Source organism: Coturnix japonica, chromosome 3 (assembly GCF_001577835.2).
Source record: "Coturnix japonica isolate 7356 chromosome 3, Coturnix japonica 2.1, whole genome shotgun sequence".
Taxonomy (NCBI): Eukaryota; Metazoa; Chordata; class Aves; order Galliformes; family Phasianidae; genus Coturnix; species Coturnix japonica.
This window is the reverse complement of record NC_029518.1, coordinates 11,873,113-11,892,144: the sequence shown is the minus strand read 5'-3', so window position 1 is coordinate 11,892,144 and position 19,032 is coordinate 11,873,113. Positions and strand designations below refer to the sequence as shown.

General features: G+C 42.6%; 1 protein-coding gene across 2 annotated transcripts in view; it reads left to right on the top strand.

Moving 5' to 3' along the window:
- Position 1: 1 nt before the first annotated feature.
- SNAP25 (synaptosome associated protein 25) overlaps positions 2–19,032 on the top strand; it is a 63,659-nt gene continuing 44,628 nt past the window's right edge. The window contains exon 1 of one of the 2 annotated variants that reach the window (XM_015857144.1): positions 2–162. The gene's annotated coding sequence lies outside the window, so the exon portion shown is untranslated. The remainder of the gene's footprint in view (positions 163–19,032) is intronic. The other variant, XM_015857143.2, reaches the window with a different exon arrangement.

Below are 19,032 nucleotides of genomic sequence, written 5' to 3'. Positions count from 1 at the left end.
GCTGACGTAGGAGCGGACGGCCATCTTTGATGAGGGCACGGCTCTCGGTCCATTGAAGAAGGAGACCCGAGGAGGTCAGCAGCGGCTGTCCTTGCCTCCCAGCTGCGGCACCGAGACACCAACCCCGCCGAGGCGGCCCGGCGGAGCGCTGCACAAGCCGAGGTAAGGGCGGGAGACCACCGGGCCACCGACTGAGCAAGGGGAGGGGGCTGTATGAACGAAAATGAAGCGAAAAAAGGATTTGTTTAAAGGGGGACGCGCTCGGCGTTTTGTCTCCTGTCTCTGGGCTGCTACAGGGATGGAGGAAGTCGAGGAGAGGGGGGGTAATGCCGCCGCCAGCCTTATCGCCGGCTGGAACCATGGGAGGGAACCGAGCTCTGTGTTTCCGCTGTATCGGGCACGATCGAAGGCGGCAGGGAGCCCGAGGAGAAGGGCAAGCAGCGCATTTCTAACCTGTACTGGGAGCAGGGTGCTGCGGGGCTCTCTGCTCTGCTGGGTCGCGCAGGGCTGCAGCCGCCCAGGGCACTGCAGCGCCCTTCCCGCACCGCACCGCACCGCGCAGGGCTGCGGCGGCGCTTCGGCACCGCGGACGGAGGCCGGGGGGGAGGTCAGCAGGGAGTACTGCGGCTCTGCGGGAACGGGAGGCGGTTCAGCACCGCGGACAGCGTCCGTCAGCACAGCGGACAGCGTCCGTCTTCAGCACCGCGGACAGCGCCACGGCGCCCCGGGCTTGGAGCCGCGCTGCAGGCGGAGGCGGGTTCGCTGCAGCGCCCTGCGGCTCCGCACCCCCCCCGGGCAGCCAGCCCCGGGCAGCCTCTGCCCTGCCGCAAGGGAAGCGAGCCCATAGCTGAGCTGCTAGCTCCTTCCGGGACGGGACCTCAGGCTGAAACAGCTGGGGCTTTGCGGGGTTTCTCGGCAAGTCGAAGCGCAAAGTGGGAGAAATAATAATAATAATAATAATAAACAATAATAATTACAAGCTTCGGTTCTTGAAATTAAGCGGCTCTTCAGCCTGTCTCCCACCCGGCCGGTTGGTGGAAGGGCATTGGTGCAAGGGAAACGGGAGTTATGTAACACCTGGTCCGCGGGGTCTCTCCGGACCAGCGGCAGCCCCTAGGGCATCCCCGCAACCACAGAGGGTCGGCCCCGGGCATTCTGCAGCCTTGAGTCGGGGCAGCTCAGCTCCTCATGCAATGCAGGCAAACCCACCTCGCACTCCTGACCCTGGCATCCCTGTCCCTGGCGTTCCTCTTCCCCTGTCCTTCCTGCTCCCTGGCACCCCGCTTTCCTTCTCCACTTGGTACAGCTCACTGCTGGCAAAGTTGGTAACTTTGCTGTTTTCTGCAGGGCAAATAAACAAGAGGGGATGAGGGAAGTGGGTTGGGCGTCCAGACATTGCACTGCGTAGCTGCGTCAAATGAGGGCCATGGGATCTGCCAGATTTACGTGCTTGGCTTGAGTAATTGCTGCTGGTTTCATTCCCAGCTGAAAAGGGGGTGGGGGGGAGGAGGTGGGGATGGAGAGGCTGGTCTGTGGTGAAGCCTGGGGATGGCAGATCAACCCACCAAGCCATACGTGGTTACTGTCAGCCCCAGCTGCCGCATCCACAAGGACATGCCTGTCCCTCTCCTCCCTGCTCCATCCTAGCTCTGATCTCCATAGACCATGACAAGACAAGGCTGGTCTGGAGGCAGACACCTCTATGGGCTGCAGGGGAGGAAATGGGGCCATCTGGGTGATGAGAGCTCCAGGGGATACAGATGAAGAATCCTCCTCCCATATCCCTGCATGTCACTGAATCATGGTCAAAGATACCAGTCTAGGAAAAAGTGGCAGTGGTTTTCCATTGCTTCTGCATAGTGCATAAGGGGATGGCAAGGAGGTCACTTTGATTCCTAGGATGAGTGCCAAAGAGACAGCAGAAGTGACCAAAGCAAAGGTACAAGCAGGCCTGATTTGCAAAAGTGAGAGCTTGAGGCTCCCACTGAAGTCAGGAGGACTGGAAATAACCGAGCATGTTACGAAACAAAATGCAGCTAAACAGCAACCCCAAGTAAATGCAGTTTAACTATATTTATACAGCTAGCTAGGAAATGATAGTGAGATATCGGATTCTATGTCCACTGAACTCATGAGGGCAGAAAAATAAAGAACCCTTAAAGTACATCTAATGAAACACAGCTCCAGTTTGCAGATTTACTGCATTGGGGGTGGAAGCTGTATTTCAGGTCATCAGAAAGCTTTTCATTCATCTCTGTACAGGTTAGGCATGGCAACAGACAGTGAGATTAAACTGCTAAGGCAAATAAAGTGTAGTCTATATCTAATTCCTGCTCTGCTATAACCGAGCAAGGTAACTAATCAACATGCTTTCCTGTCTTATTATTAACTTAAGCAATTTTTAGGCTTTTGTGTCACAAGCCTATGTTGCAACAATTTGAGGTAAAATGGCAAGCATACAGCAGAACGGAGAACTCAGTCTCTTAATTCCTTCTCTCAGGAATGTAAAAAACCCTAGGAAGAAAGGAACTTGGTTTACCTTGGCTTGTTACACTACCATACTTGTTCATTTCATTTAATTTTTTCCTGATTTTTTTCCTCAATTTTTCATAACTAGAGTATAATCACAGCACTTTCATTATTAAAACACATGCACATTTATTTCAGACTTCTAGGGCTTAAGTCACTTAAAACTACAACAAATGTAAACTCACTTTATGGCCTTCACTGAAGTGAGTATGTTTTTCTTTATCTGAAGTTTCCTCTACTGCTAGAAATGCAGTCACCTTTGGGCTGGGTGAGTGCCAAGTAGTCTGTAACAGTATAATTGTTGAAGCTTTTTAGAGCATCTAACGCAGAGTAGAAAAATGTGTTTGAGAACAGCAGCAGGCTGCAGGTCTCAGGCAGATCACAATTACCTCTAGGAGGTTGGGCTTTGGAAAAGGCACTAGGGTTCATATATCTACTCCTGGGGGAGCTGGATAGAGTTTGTCAGGAACATCAGCTGTCAAAGTATAGATTATTTCTTTTAGCTCATCATTTTTGAGCCTTTACTGATACCTGCGCCCTTCACTTAGATATACTCTGGCTTCCTTCCTTACTGACTTAGCAGATTCAGCTTCTGCATCATATTACAACAAGCACTTCTCCGAAACACACAGGTTATATTCCCAGTTCTTGCCCATCATGCCTTTGTCACTACCTCCATGAATCTTAGATGCACACTTCCACCAGCAAAATCTGCCTCTCGTCAAACAATAGCTTTTAATAAGCCGTCCTGCATCTCACTGGATTTTCTAGGACTTTTTTTTTTACCACCAAGAACAAGCATATATCAACTTGATAGGCTTGAAGTTGTTCCTTCCTGCTTTATGACGACCCTGTGGCCAGTGTTCCAAGACTCAAAAATGTTTTGAATTGATTGATGATTTGAATGGCCTAGAGGAAGTTTTTGGCTAATTTGCCCTGTTACTTAAGAATGAAATTAATCTTGGCCTTCACATCTTTCACTGTTTGTGCTCCTATTTCCACCTCTCTTTCCTCATTGTCATGCCCACCTACAGTCCTCTTCTGCTTACTTTTAAAGAATACTGTGATAAAAGAAACACAGGCTTAAACAAAGCATTAAGATGCTGTCAAGATGGGAGATGAGCATGATCTTTAGCCTTTGATTATTCTAAGGCTTCTAATCCAGAGTCAGCTGAAATCGAGGAAAATAGTTCCAGCAGTTAGACTTTGGATGAGGCTGAGAAAGCTCAAGTCAGGCTATATGCCACTAGAGATGCATATGGGGTATGAAAAGCATTCCACTCACAACAACAGGCATTTGTTGGTTAGACCTGCAGTCAAGAAGAAAGTAGGTCTGCACATCATAGTGTGGGACTTACAACAAAAGACAAGATTTAGCAGCTTTGTTTTTTCAAAGGGAAGCAAGGTATATCCCCTGCACAGACATGTACACTCTGAAATAGATAGTGATATACTGCAAAGAGAATCCAATCATTGCATTATACCCTTTTCCTTTATTTTATTCTGTGTGTATGTGTTGTTTTTGTAGTAGCTGCTTTTTCTAATGAAAGACAAGCTTTGTCATCTTATTCACTGGAGGAAGCTGAATTCCAATACAAGCATGGGGAGGAAAAGAAAGAAATATTATGTAATTCATCATGGCTGTTCCTGGCCTTTGAAAGCTGAAAGCTAATGCTGGCCAATTCAGCTATTTTAAATGATTTTTTCTTTTTTCTTGAAAAAGCTAACAATGCTCCATTTCTGTTTTTAAATGAGACAACTTATTATCAGGCAACACTGTCAATTGGTGTGTATTAGCATAACAGAGTGCTGTGTTGCACTACAGGCTGATGATGTTGAACGGGGGCTCACCATTCATATTTTATAACAGGAATCAGTATACTTGCTGAAGGAGCAGTTTTTTCATGAAACAGATGTAACTCAAAATACCTTTTCTCCAAGCCCTGTTTGTACCAGTCTGGCTTATTGTTGCAGATTCTCACAGCTTCAAGGCTCAACTAGTTTTCTGCCACACAAATGGTGATGGTAGGCAATGATGAAACAGTGGAGCAGGCATACTGCACATTCTGGCTGTATTTCAGGTTGGGTTCTACTGCACTCTGCTGGTATATAACTTCAGCAGAACTTCGTGATGGCATAAAACCCAAAAACGCAGCCCAGTTTTTCCCAGGTGCACACCTGTGTGCTGCAACAGTCAGAACTGTGGAAATGAAAGTGTTGCAAAATGAAACCTGCACTTTCTGTTGAATTAATGCAGTTTGATCTCACAAGCTGTATTTCCTAGCAGAAGTAATCCATTTTTTTCTAATTTTTTTTTTTTTTTTGGCCCAAGCAGGAAGTAGTTTTCCTGCATTTCAATAAACACACAAGAAAATAAGGCATCATCTTCCCCCAAATCTTTTAAGGTGATATTTTTAACTGTTTGACTATTCAGCAATATTACTGACAGAAGTATAAAAGAGCGAAGGCATAGCAGTCTTTCTGTACCTATTTCTAAAACAGAAAGAGGAGAGCTGTTTTTATACACTTTTATACATTACAGGGTTGGGGTTTTTTTTTGTGCTTTTAATATAACAGAGTTATTGTACCAGAATTTACTGGCAGAGTTCACAAGGAAAATGATAGTTATCACAGCCTGTGTCAGTGCTAATAACTAAAATGTATATGCCAGGCCTTGATTAGAGAAGGATGCTTCATTTACGTGATTTTTAAAGTTATTGCAAGATTTGCCATTTCTTACTCAAAAACTACCAGTTAGCAGGAAGGTACACACACAAAGGCACTACAGAATGATTGTTAGGGCAAACCTGTAACTCTACATTGCTCACATCCATCTCCCACCTTTTCTCAGCTGTGTATTCTCACTAAAATATCCCAGGCTGCAAATCTCCAAACATTTTCACAGTCACTTGCCTGTCAGAAAGGCTAGAAGACTAGCATGGAGTGGGTTGAAAACTAAAGGCTCTGATCACAGCACAGCTACGGCGTTTGTCTTGAGTTATTTATGTTATAATTACTCTCCTCCCCAAGGAGACAAACTCTGTTTCTGGGTCGCAATACCAGACAAGGTAATTTTGTTTTTCATACAAACCAGCTATTTGGAAGATGTGCCAACTTCATTTTGTTTCTTCCCCTGTCCTGGAAATGATGGCTCACAGTGGAACTGCACATGTGCCATTTTATTGATCTGCCCCACAGAGGTAAATGTACTTTCTCCAGCTACTCTAAAAATGTCATGAAACAAAAGTACAGTTCTTTAGGAGAGCTCATCTGTCAAAACAGTGTTACTATTCACTGATTATTATTATTTTTTTTTTTAAACAAGTCTTCCATGCATATTTAAGTGTCTTTTAAAAGAAAAGGAACAAAGATGAGCTTTGCTGTACTTTATATGCAAATTAAAGTTTTCTTTTTCCCCTTCCATGTTAGTATTTTGGGTTCAGTCTGGTTCTCATTCATATTTTTAGACAGCTCATCATTTACCTTAAAGGGATTCAGACAAGCTGTCAGTTCTGTAGACATGAGGGACATGCTATTTAATTCAGCCCAGTGCTGCTGCTGCTTGGCATACTTCCGTTCTGCAAACACACACATGCACAAGCTCAGGTCTGCCTGTGCTCAACAGTGCTCACCCTCCCCATAGGTGACCAACATCATTAGCAGAGAAAGTTCTGTTCTCCATTTATTAGGCCCTGTTATCTCTTAGGAACAATTTGTTCTTGCAGAAAGCAGTAAGAGCTATCACAATTTACGTGGAGATTCTCAGTAATGGTCATTCTAGCTTCAGATATTATTGTTTAGTTATTAAAGCAGAGGGTCTGCACCCAGAATATCTGGATTCAGGCGCAAGTATCACACACTAAATAAATATAATATTTGTTAAGTGCCTCAATTACTTTCATCTGCAGAAGAAAGAACTGACGTTAAAGCAACTTCTAGTTTGCGTTCCGCAACTTTAGATGCAGGATAGGTCTCCCCTATCTTTGGAAGGATATTTTTATGTATGTTAGGGCACAGCAGTCTCCAGTGCCTGAGACTGGTCACCTAGAAGTCGATACATGCAACATTGTCCCAGTGTAGATGAATACTTTTTGCTTAGCCTTCAAGGGGGTGTTACACATGTTTGTGCCCTCCCGATCTGTGGGAAGCATGGCAGAAAGGTGTCACATAGACTGAGAGTATTCAATTTACATTCACGACAGCAAGAAGAGAAAGCAGTCTCAGACCAGAAGGTAATTGTAGCATTCACACATGTAGCTGTACTCTCATGGACAGTCACAGCACAAGGTCATGAGTTTGTCAGAGCTGTGTTAAGCTGCAGAGAGGAGAGCAGTGCTACAGCACCAGTGCCAAACTGACAGTGTGACGACTGAATATACAACCCAGAGATATTCTGTGAATATCTGATTGTTTCAGCCAAACATTCACTTTTCCAGAGAGTATTCACCTAAGTGACACTCAAATATGTGAAAAGCCCTCAAGAAACAAACTAAGGTGTGCGAACCCAATTAAATCAGAATTCACCACTGATTTCTAACAGCCTCTCACCTCAGAGAAGCATTTGTTTTATTTGCTCAGTTGTATGGAAATGTCAGTTGGCTGCCTAAACTTTTGAAGGATTGCCTATAGGATTTTGCCATTAAAAACATACCCTTAAGATAGGGCACCCGTTTTTGATTTCTTTATAAAAGGCATCTTTTATCATACCAGCAAGAGTAATAGAGATACAAAGGCCAAACAATGGCAGCAACGCTTTAAGATGGCTCTTGATGAATTCATGAAGGGGATTATATGACGTACTTGGTGGTGGTCTCAAGACACTAGAGCAGATAAGGCAGCAAGTCCCTTCAAGTCTAATTTTCATAAGAGGTTTTCCATATAAAAAAAGAGAGAGGAAGGGAAAAAAAGCTTGCATGGCTCTCTGCTGTGGTGCAGGCCTGTCAGTTTAGTTCATTTTAGAGTTCAGCACATCAAGAAAGAGACAGTGGAAAAAACCCTCGAGGTGCCAGGAATGCACTGACAATAATTGAAAATGCTCTAGCCCACTTTTTTTTTTTTTTTTTAACATAACAAACAAGCAGTGGGGCCATCTGCATGACTCCAATTTTCAATATTAGCAAGGTATTTTTAAATCATTGCATTGTCTAGTTCCTCTTTTCTTAATTAACTGCTCTAAATTGTAAGAAATGCTCTTGGAGCAACTCGTAGACTCTGAAGACTATTTTCTGAGCCTGTTAAACAATAACTGGTGTGCATTTCCAAGAAGCTGACAAATAAGAATGCAAGGGAACAGCACGCATCATAAGACCATGGTTAGCTATGGTAGTACCCCAATTCCCAGATTAGCACCCAGGGCACTTAATGTCACAGTGTTAAGTAGGCTGATAGATGGTAGCATGTGACAGAAGAGCCTAGCAGCACCTTTTGTCCTCTGGAAGCCTCAGTAAGTCTGCTATGTTTTTGTCTGTTGTGAACCTAGGGGTCTCTTCCCCATCCTACCTCACCTCTCTCTTTGCTTTCTGCTCTCTTTGTCTTTCCTGAATGCTATGGGGAAAAACACCCACCCAGGAGAGGGAGATACAAGGAAAGAGTTTACAACCTGGATATGGTTTACATGGTCAAAGAATGGCAGAGACTTGAATAAAAATCTAGTTTCCTTCAGATGTAGTCATTTGTGCACGGCCTACCTTGGTTCTACAGCTTTAGCACAAGCAGAGTCAGGGAAGCCAGAGGGAGATTCAGTGATGGAAACAATTTTTTTTTCACTCAGCCCTATCTTCATTTCTCTAGACCACACTGAACAGCAATATCAGCAAGTAGTGTGGCACCTAACTGCCCCATTCTGGACAGAGGTGTCAGTGTTCCTACAAACAGAGGGGACACTGTTCACCACGGGCCACTCATAACACAGAAGGACAAGTAGGGAAGAAGTGCAGGTTGGAGATGAAGAGCTGACTGGCTCCTGACAACAGGCAGAAATATCAGTCCTTTTTCTTTGCCATATTCATTGACTAGGAGGTCAGAACAGGTTACCCATCAGTGAGCTGAACACCCTATAAAAAAAAAAGAACATCCTACAGGCTAAAGTGCTTTCCCAGATTAACTGCTTCTCCAGTAACACAACATTATCCAATCCTGATTTCAAGAATTGCCAGCGGTAGAGAAAGTCACCAAATATGGTTTTTAATTGAACAGTGAAATCCAGTAAATTTTTCATTGTGGATGCAACTATTTGCTTGAAAATTAAATTCCTATTAAATTGCTATTTAGATTGATAAGAAGCTCTGCTGCTGCCCTACTTTGATTTTCCCATGGTTACTCCTATTTCTTTATGGAATCATACTTGGCTTCCTCCATACCACTCGTATTCTTGAGAGCTCCATTCTTTCTGAACAAGGACCTCATTATAATAATTTGTTTCCTCTTTGCACCCAGAAACCCTTTTCCTGCACTTAAGAGATTATTAGCAAAGCTTTTAAAAGGTTCCCCAGCCTGGCAGGTGAAGAGATCAAACACTGAGCCAATGGCCAGGACAAATTCTTTGATGCTAGGAGATTAAACCTTCAAGTACTGAATGTGGGACACCAGAGCTGTATACACATTTCAGTTTCTTTAGCCTCTGTGTATGGTCTAGCCTGCTTTTGTGGTGGCATCTCCAGACATTTATGCCTGTAACCAGAATAAATTTCTCAAAACTATCTACTTCCCATAAGAAGTCAGAAAGCCTACAAAATTTAATCAAGTTTTCCACTATCATCAACTTTGTGTTTCAGAGACAAAAGCTGAGTAAAACATTAGTGGCTGTTAGCTATTCACTGCACTACATGAGACAAGCACTTGTCCTGCTGCACTTGCATTAAAAAAAACAAACCAACAACCTAAAACAAAACTACTATATGGAACATCGCAAAGCATAGACAAGACTTCTGTTTTTATAAGGAAGCCTAAAAAAGATACCCTTTTCAAGTGTGTTAGAAATAGAAGCCTATTTTAGAAGGGTCATGAAGTCATTGGTGCAAATTAATAGTGCCAGATGGGGGGTTAAATTACTGCCTCACAACTGAAGTCATGAGACAGAATGAAAGTGGTAGACTATAAAAAGGGCATCACCAGAAGAGATGAGATCCTAGTGTGAGATGGGATTTGTGAATACCACATTCATGGTTGTAAGCAGTTGCTCAGATGAATGGGTTTATGAGACAGACAGATATGAAAATAAGTCCCATTCATTCTGAAGACTGTGTCTTGTGGTTTACTGCTTTGCTCAAGACAAGCAGACCAGCAGCACAAGCTACAATTAAATGTAATGGAGCCTTGTCTCCTGGGCTGGCTCACAGTCACCAGGGCAGAAGAATTGAATAAATGTGCAGCAGAGCTGGTACCTACCAAGACTGCTGCTAGGTCAACAGGGATCTTCATCAGAATAACTCCTCTGCAAATTCATCAGAAAAATACCAGCTATGAGGGCTTTGTTACAGAAAAATGTCAGTTGTTACATTAAGAAAACAACTCCTTATTAGTTGCATTTCTCATAACATTTCAGTTTCATTTCACTTGCATAGGAAGAATGTTTCTTCATATTGCATCCCCACTCTCAGCAGGTAAAGTAAAAGAACAAGGGGTGAAAGAATGCTTTTACTATGAATAGGGCAAGCTAACAGTGGAAGACTACAGGAAAATGTTCCAATACAGAGTCCTCAACACAGAAAAGATATTCTAAAAAACAAGTAAGAGCATTTTTGCAGTCATTTAGATGAGCACTTGGAATAGGAGTGTTCTGCTGCACAAAGACCTACAGGAATGTGCCAGAAACACCAGTGCAGAATGTTAGCAACTGGATGGCTGACTATCTGCCGTGAGCAGGTCCTACTGCCCAGAAATAGTCCTCTGCTGACAGACTCTGCCTGTAACAAGACACCCTGCTCAAGTGAAAGAACCAGAACAATAGGGACAAGAAAAGGCAATTGTTTCTGAGGAAGGACGCTTCCCATTTCAACAAAGCATTTACTCCCAGCAGCTTAGCTAGGGTAGATCAGTATAGCAAGACCGAACCACATGATAACAACTGACTTAAGAACACACTTTAAGTGAAAAAGGAAGGTCTTTCTGTCAGTAATTAAGCAATTTTTAAATCTCTGGACACAGTAACAAAGGGGCCTACTCAGAAAGCCATCATCTTAAGTGCAAATGTATTAATAATGCATAGCTGCATCATGCAGAAGACATTCTGCAGAGCAATTCCTCCTTTCCAAGACAAGACTAGCGTGAACTGGAGCACACAGTGAAGGGTGTAGGTTCAGGAAGCACTGAATACAATATGCCCTAAGGAAACGGGCTGTGTTTGTTGTCTTCTGCATGCCACTATATATACAAACCCTGCCTAAATCTTTGAGTTTATAATAATTTAACTCACTGACTGAGAAGCCAGGCAGAAAGCTACATACACACAAGCATGTTGTGAATTATACAAGGCAGGAAAGCAGCCTATTCTCATCTCGTTGATCTCTCTAGAATTTTTGCTATGAATCACTGTGTGCCTAAAGGAGAACTTGGCCGGGTCCTCTCTCCAAAATGGCAGAGCAGAACTGACTCACCTCCACTGATTCAGTTCTTTCAGTGGAAAGCAGGAGCACAGCTGAAAAAAAAAAAAAATCCCTCAGTACCTCAGTAGTCACACAGCTGAGATTCTTTTAAGGCACTTGGAATAAGAGTGTTGTAGAAGCGGAAGAACAATTTGCAGCAAATCAATTATACAATGAAATCCTTCTGACTTCTGGGATTGTTCACCACAAATTGTGATTTTTCTTGACTTTCTCCTGAACTGACTTGCAAAATCATTTCTGAGAAAATATGTTCTAGTCCTTCAGACTTCTTACTGCATGTACATTTAGGCCCCTCCACCACCCCCTTCAATTTCATGCACAGAGTATAGAGGATTTTCTGCTCCCTTTCTGAGTGTGCAGTGGGTACAGATGTGACTAGAATGAAAACTTGTATTTAGATCCAGAATTTGCTCTCTGTGAATATTTTTAATTAAACTGTTTGATTTTCTTTAATGGTGCTTTGGCAAGTATTATTTAATTTCATCCATAGGATTTTTGATAGGAATCCTAAAAGCATTATGTGACACAATGTTATTTTGAGGCATCAGGAGGATGTTATTAAAAATGCAGGACTGCAGTTGTAGGTATGTTGGTCACATTTTCTCAGTTGAGCTGTGATGCTCATCCATGCAGAAATAGCAACCATCACTAGAAGCAGTCACAAGAGGTGCAGCCCCCAGAGAACCACACTAGCAAAGAATATCCAGGACAGTGATTTAGATTGTCTGGACTGTAACTGCCCTCATAGAACCCTTAACATTGCTAAAATACCTCCTAGAGAAAGATGACAGGCAATTCAGGTCTACCATGAGTAAAAAGGTGGCAAGTGGCAATTGCAGGAAGGCTAATATAGCATTATACAGTTATATGAAAAATCTGAAGTTCCTGTCAATGCTGATACAAGACCATTCAATCTGAATTTTAGAAAATATCTTTCTCTGCTGCTGTATGTCATAATATGGGGAAGAGCTATGAAACAGACTATGAACCAGTGAAATTTAAAAAGTTTTTGTCGCCTGGTTGACAGTCTCACTTTCACAAACTCCTACCCCATATTTGCAGATGGGTCATAGCACACACAAGCACAAGATTAAAGTCTACCTCTCAAGCCAGGGGCAAACTGCACTGGCCTGAGATAGAGACTTGGGATCCACTATTTAAAATTTCTTAAAAGAACTGCCAGGACCTATCTCCCTTCAAAGGAAGAGAAGATGTATGTATGTGGGATTGTGATGGTTAGTAGCAATCTGGCATTCTTTAAGAAAATTAAACACACTGCTGGACTGCCAAATACAGATGGACCAAAGGGATACATCCAGATGTAACTGCAGATGTCAAAGGAAATTAAGCCATTCACTTGTTTGTGACTCAAGAAGTTCTGTTTCTAGGTCAGATGATAATTTAGGTGGCCATTACTGCAACCATCTCTGACTGCTCTTGAAGTTTTCTGCCTCACAGAAAAACAGTATTTTTTCTGGAAAGCACACTGTAAAATTTTGTGAAGAATTAACTTTGCAAAGGTAGCAATGAGGTAATGGAGTAAGCTGTTAAAGGATGACGCTCTCTAATAAAGTAATAAATGAATTGAAGAAAAGAGTTTCAACATTTCTTGTTTCTGTAAAATCAATACTGGATGTTCTGTGCATGTAAAGAACAGCAAGCAGTTCTTCTGCTAGATACTATTATCATTGTTTGTGATTAATTAGATTTTTGAGTAAATTACCAGTTAAATTTACTCATCTGTACTGTTGCTGCATCCTATTGCATTATATCTTGGTATAGGTGTTGTATGTAAGTCACTAACAAATGAGCAAATACAGTGCAGAATAATCATTTGTTTAATAGATCAGACCAGCAAAGAATATAGAGACATTCTTTAATCAGTGCTATTGAAATTAACTTGTTACAGAATTCATTTCCCTCGCTCTGTGTCTCTGTTACTGTTTACACTAGCTGATATTTCTGAAATAGGGACATATCAATTACGTATTAAAATCTGAGCACTCAGAATGTGAAATACTGGGGAAAAGGTTCAGGATTTTTAACAATTTTCTACCTATTCCACTTCCAAAGAGAAAAATATTTCCCTTTAGAGGTAATATTATCTTCTGCGTTTATTTTAATACCGAGTTAGCAACTATGGCTGCAGAAAGTCTTATAAAGTAGTGAGTTCCCTGGGCACTGAAAATGCACATTTGCTTTGCCAGTGGATAGAAAGGGAACTATTTCTGTTAAAGATTCAAAAAGGTTAAGAATAATATTTTCTACATATATTGATGTTTTTTTCCCCCATATCCTCGCTTACTTTTGTTTGCAGAAAGATGATTTTGGGAATGTCCAAAAGGCTTATATTTCATGATCTGTCCAGTTTCTGAATAGACTGTAGTAAGAGATTCCTTCCTTACTTCAGGAGTGGATGACTACTGAGGGCCAAGAAGCCAAAGGCTTTTTTTTTCCTTTCTTCAGTCTCTACAAGAAATAGTTCATGCCATGAATTTCCACAGATTTGCCCACAGAACTTTAGCTACTGGCTGACACTGTTCCTCACTGGTTATGGCCTTTATGTCTGGAATAGCTAAGGCAATAAATCCTAGTGGTCAGACCTATACTCCAAGGTAGCAGTGAGAGAACATACTTAATGACTCTTTGCTTTTCCTTAAAGTGGATAGAAGTGACACAATGCTGCTTTGGGATTTGGCTCTGGGTTTGATAAGTACTAGAGCAGGGACCCCTGGGGGTCTATTAATAATTCCCTGTGCTGGCTCCGGGGGCAGACTGTCTTGACAGGTCATCTTTACATCTTACCATTAATACAGTTTCTAACCAAGGTCAACTGCTAATCAGCAGTGGAATGAAGGAGCCTTATCAACAGTTCAAATGCAGCACACATTACCTAGTCAAGTTTCACTGGCTCAATGACATTAATTTGCTCCTGACCTAACGCTCCCAGCTCTGCAGTTCCATACCTTTATTAATTCTAGGAATAAGCCTTCATGTGAATTTTGTTGTTACATTTGGATACAATAAATTAAAGATATGTGGCTTCTGCTCAGCTTGCCATATCTGTGCTAAAAACCAGCATTTGCTATGCTTGTGGTATTTGTGAGCTTATATTAGTGCTTAAGGCCTATGGAAACATCCTGGAAGTACAATAGGTTTTTTTTAAGCTTTTAGGGAGTATTTTAATTCTTGTTCCATCTTAAGTCAGAGGAGGTTTGAAGCAGGAGAGCTTGCCAAAGACTGGGATTCCTAGTACATGATGAGAAATCTCCCTAACCTACCTAAAATAACCAGGAGAAATTCCCTAGTGGATGATCTTAGCCCTGGAAATAATCAACTCCTAACCAAGGGCAGATGCGTTAGTCTATTTTTATTTATTTTTTTCCATCTCAGATTATTTTATGGATTTCTCATAAAAAGGGTTAGGTTGGAGACAAATGACTGGACTGGGAAGAGATACACTGTGATTCAGCACAGAAATGTCTCATTTCAGTAGCAGTATGCCTTCTTTTACCAAAGGGAGAAACCATACAATATTGTTGAACAAGGAAATCTCTGCTTTCAAAGAATGCTTATTAAATATGAATAAATATTGATAGCTTTCTGTAAAGAAATATCTATAGTTAGACAAGGTAGTCAGTCAATACGAGCTCTGAAGATATTAGAGCTAAAATATGCTACCACTCCCACTTGGTTTATAAGAAATACTGTGCTGCTTCAGCAGAAGTAAGATTGCCTCCCCTCTGTAAAGGCCTGCAGGAGCTTCTTTTTCAGCTTAGTTTGACAGGGAAAAATCTTTAAACATAAGTTACACCAAAAGTAATGCCATCTGTTTAATTTTGACAATTTTGAGCAATCCCCAACCAGAAATCCTTCCCCAGAAGGAGACAGCCCTTAAATGGGGTCTAGGAGAGGTGCAGCCAGGCTCCACCCCTTCAAGTCACACAACTAAATTGCCTTCAGCTGTGCTCCCATGGCTGGCTCAGTGCTTGCCTCAGATGATCAATGTCAATCAGAGGTTCAAGCCACTGCTATCTGTCATATGGCAACAAAATGTAGCGGAATAATGGTGGGAAGGTTCAACCTCTACTGCCATACAACCAATTTCCCTCTGATGTAATGAACCAACAGAATAAAATAGGAGGCATTACTTTTGGAGCAACCTCTGTAGTTTTTCATTAAAGTGGGAGTGTCCTGCTCCAGTCTCTTAAGCCAAGTCCTCAGAACAGATCTGCTCATGTTGAAAGCTTCCCTTAATGATCCCAGAGGTGGTTCAGTTCACTCAGCCTGAGGCACTTCCCTGCTTTCCAGATGAGAAGAAAGAGGACTACAGAGTGCTTCCTCACAAGCTGTCTTTGCTTTCTTAAATACAGAACTCATCTAAAATTAATTATCCACGTTTGCCAGCATCAGCCACAGCTATGGCTGTTTCCATATGTCAGGATAAAGTTCTAAGTCAGGGCCTCTATCTTTGGGGTGCCTAAAGCTCTGAGACTGAAGCTAAGTCTGCTTCACAGACAGCTGACAGATATCTGTGGGGCATCAACAACAGTTTGTGTTCATTGAGGGCCGGTCTGAAGTTTCTGACAGTGATTATCCTGGCTGTTTAATGACACCTAAGAATGTAATTAGTCTTTTTTTTTTTCTTTGTGACTCTGCTCTCCTATGTTATTTAACTTGGATTTGAGGCAGCTTCATAACAAGGAATGGAGGATGTAAGGAAAAGAGAAGAATATAAACGATTTGTCAGACAATCAGTCTGTCATCGTGCCTCTCTGCATCTGGGGTTTGAACAGAGGCAGGGCAGAGCACTAACAGCTGCATGGCTCTGTTGCCCAAGCAGAAGCATACTGCAGACCATGAACCTTCTGCCCTGTGGCCTGCAGACAGGTGCCAGGGGCTGTTGGTTTCTGCAGGACTCTAGCACTGGATCCTGCAGCAGTCTGCACAGACTGCGGCAGCTGAGAGCAAATCCCCAAGGCAGAGGGCTTCATTGCATCAAATATTAAGATGGATACTGCGGTATGCCCTCCCTGCTTTACTTCTGCCTGTGTTTAATGCAAAATAAAGCTCCTTCTCAGATTCCTCACTGTAATCAGAGAATTTTAGAATCATAGAGTCATAGAAGGCTTAGCTTGGAAAGGACATCAGGGTTCATCAACTTACAACCTACCTGCCACAGGCAGAGTTGCCAGCCTCTAGATCACATACTAGATCATACTGTGCAGGGCCCCATCCAGCCTGACCTTAAACACCTCCAAGGACAGGGCATCCACAGCCTCCCTGGGCACTGCCCTGTTCTAGCGCCTCATCACTCCCTCATTAAAACTTCCCTCTGACATCTAACATAAATCTCCCCTCCTTTGGTTTAAAACCATTGCCCCTTGTCCTATCACCATCTACACTTGTAAAATGTTGATTTCCATCATGTTTATAAACTCCCTTTCAATACTGGCAAACTGCAATCAGACCTCCCTGCTGTCTTCTCAAATTCAGGCTGAACAAGCCCAGTTCAAGCCTGTCTATATAGGAGAGGTTCTCTAGCCCTTAGATCATCTTCATGGCCCTTCTCTGGATTCTCTCCAAAAGCTCCATATCTTTCCTGTGTTGGGGGGCCCAGATTTGGACACAGCTGGGGCCTCACAAGGGCAGAGTAGAGAGGGAAAATTGACTCCCTTGCCCTGTTGGCTACTCTTCTTCTGATGAAACCCAGGATACCATTGGCCTTTCAGGCTGCAAGTGCACACTGCTGGCTCATGTTAAGTTTTTCATCAGCCAGGACCCCTAAGTCCTTCTCAGCAGGGCTACTCTCAAGGAATTCTTTCCTCCCAGCGTGCATACATATCTGGAGTTACTTCAAACCAAATGGAAAACATTGCACTTTGTTTAATCTCATGGGGTTCACAAGGGCCCACCTTTTGAGTTTATCAAGGTCCCTCTGGATGGCATCCCTTCCTTCTGCTGTATCAACTGCACCTCTCAGCTTGGTGTCATCAGTAAACTTGCTGAAGGTGCACTCAACAACATCACCTATGACACTGATAAAGATGTTGAAGAATACTGGTCTCAAGACGGACCACTGGTGGGCACTGGCCTCCACCTGGACATAGAGCCATTGACCACAACACTCTGGCTGTGACCTTCCAACCAATTCCTTATCCACCAAATAGTCTACCCTTCAAATCCATGTATCTCCAATTTAGAGATAAGGATGTAGTGCAGGACCATGTCAAAGGCCTTGCAGAAGTCCATGTAGATGGACTTGCCAATCTTGGTAGCAAAGGAGAGAGGATTTGTGGGTCTGGAGGCACTTGAGGGGATAGGAGGGGGAATGGCATTCAGCTGCTGGTGGGACTGTCTGGGAGAATAGGAACCCAGCAGACAGCTTAGAAACTATCTGTGATTACAACTTTTGTTGAGCCAGAGGCCTCCAGCAGAACTCCTGAGCCCTTCAGGGTGAACCTTCACATCATCTGTGTTTTTCTCTCAGCCTCTCTCAGCAGCTCACATCAAAGGAGGGTCAAGAAATCCAGCAAACATTCCACAATTAATCAATATGTGAGCTTGAATGAGCAGGTAGGTGCTGTAGACTGTGAACGTTGATGAAGTTTTGCAGTACATCCCTCAGAGGAGGAGGATGCTCCTTGTTCTTAGGCAGCTATCCAGGTCTGAAGTTGTAATGAACTCCCCAAATAGATTATTTTCCTTTAAAAATAGAGCATACCCCTCCAACAAGCTCCTTAAATAATCTCTTGCTCCTGTCCCCTTGCACTCAATGTCACCTGGAAGTGCAGCTCTTTCACTAGCTGTAGGCAGTTAATCACATGAAGAGGACAGAGAGCCTGAGGGCTGTGTCCACAGCCATGTTGGCTGTCCTTACCAATTGCACAGCCTATCTGGGCTAAACCTGAGGCATGTCAGTCACAGCTTGGCCATCAGTCAGTAGGCTCCATGCTTACAGAGGCTGAAAAATAAAGTTGTCTTAAGGCATTAATTGTTTTAAGTGACATAAATAGTCATTTTCTTTTTTCCCCTCAACAATGGATCTTTCTTTTTTTTCTGACTTGCTTGAACAAAGGACTTTCAGTTTACCAGATGGGTCCAGGCTCAATGTCCTTGAGATGTGTTTGTTAGATGTATTTTCAAAGCTAAAAAGAGCTGTGGTCTTCAATGTACCCGTAGGGTAAGTGTGCAGGCAGCAGCTGCACTACACCATCTCTTACACTACATGGATTTTCTGCTGTATGTGCCATTGGGGTTTCATAAAGGAAGGAATCATCTCCTGCTTTGTATTCAATTATTAAGTGTCTGCCCTATGAAAGAACTGAGTAAAGTTGCTTTAAAAAAAAACACACAGAATTCTGTATCTAACATGAAATTGTTCCCACGTTGTTATTAGGTCCAGGAAGAGGACTCACTGATTCTTTATCCAGGAACTTACATTAAATAAAACACACGAGAAAACTATGATTGCTTTAGATTTAAATTGGATTGTGTTCAAGTGAAGTTCATGCCCCCTCCTGCTGCCCTAACTCACAGGAGTGGTATCTATAAACACACAGTAATGAGGTCAGTATTCCTAATTGGAACTTATTTTACCAAAGAATGATTTCATTAGCAAACATTGTTCTGGTCTTCAAAATATTTCTCTCTCTCAAAATTCTCAAACGTGTATTTGCAGAAGGATTTTTGACTGATTCCTAAAGAACGGAGCATTTCTATCAAAATCCAAAAAAACCCACAAACCAGTTCTTTTTGAGTGGGTCTCAAATAAGAGATACACACTGTATCCTCACCAGCTTCATCAAAATACAAGTGCACCATCTGCTTGTGATGCCTGTCATTGAATTACGGCCACTTAAAAGTTTGAATGCACCTTGTGGGGTTGAGCTTCCTTGTT